The sequence below is a fragment of the Propithecus coquereli genome, unplaced genomic scaffold, assembly GCF_000956105.1.
Source record: "Propithecus coquereli isolate 6110/MARCELLA unplaced genomic scaffold, Pcoq_1.0 Scaffold1666, whole genome shotgun sequence".
Taxonomy (NCBI): Eukaryota; Metazoa; Chordata; class Mammalia; order Primates; family Indriidae; genus Propithecus; species Propithecus coquereli.
Genome location: NW_012141258.1, coordinates 16,304 through 16,952, shown reverse-complemented (window position 1 = coordinate 16,952; position 649 = coordinate 16,304).

Sequence of the window (649 nt, the reverse complement as noted above, 5' to 3'; positions counted from 1 at the left end):
CTGGCACTATCATCTTCCCTTAAAGTAAATGGGGAAATTTATTAATAGGGTTAGATTGCACAGAATTTTCCTTAATCTTACCTCTCCTTTTGTCCTCTGTGAAAGTTACCTTAAACAATTTGCATTCATTGTAAACATTGGGTTTTGTCTATGAATATCTTTCAATTTCATGTTGGTTCTAATGAGAAGGTAGACAAAAAAAGATCATATCATACCTCACTAAAATAGCTTCCTTTTCCTTAATCTCAAAAGTATGATATTAAAGTAAAATATATTTGGTTCTTATGTTCCCTCATAAGAATATTATTTTATATGCAGGCATAATTCTTTTGCAAATTAAATCTAAGGTTACTTTTCAATATACATTGTAGAATTTATTTGGTCTATAATATATGTAGAATGTACATTATTTCTGTGCTTCTCTAAGAGGCAATTATGATGTTGAGACAGAAGTTTCCCCAAGGAGGATTATTGAGGTATCCTATAGACTTTGCCTATGGCAGGAAACACCTGCTTCTGAGAAGGTAAACCATCCCTTTTATGCTGTAAGAGGTAAAACTCTGGGACTTCAGGGAGGAATGATTTAAATGCTGGAGTGAAACAAGTGAACATTAAGTTTTGCTGAAAATATTTTGGGGACACGTTCATA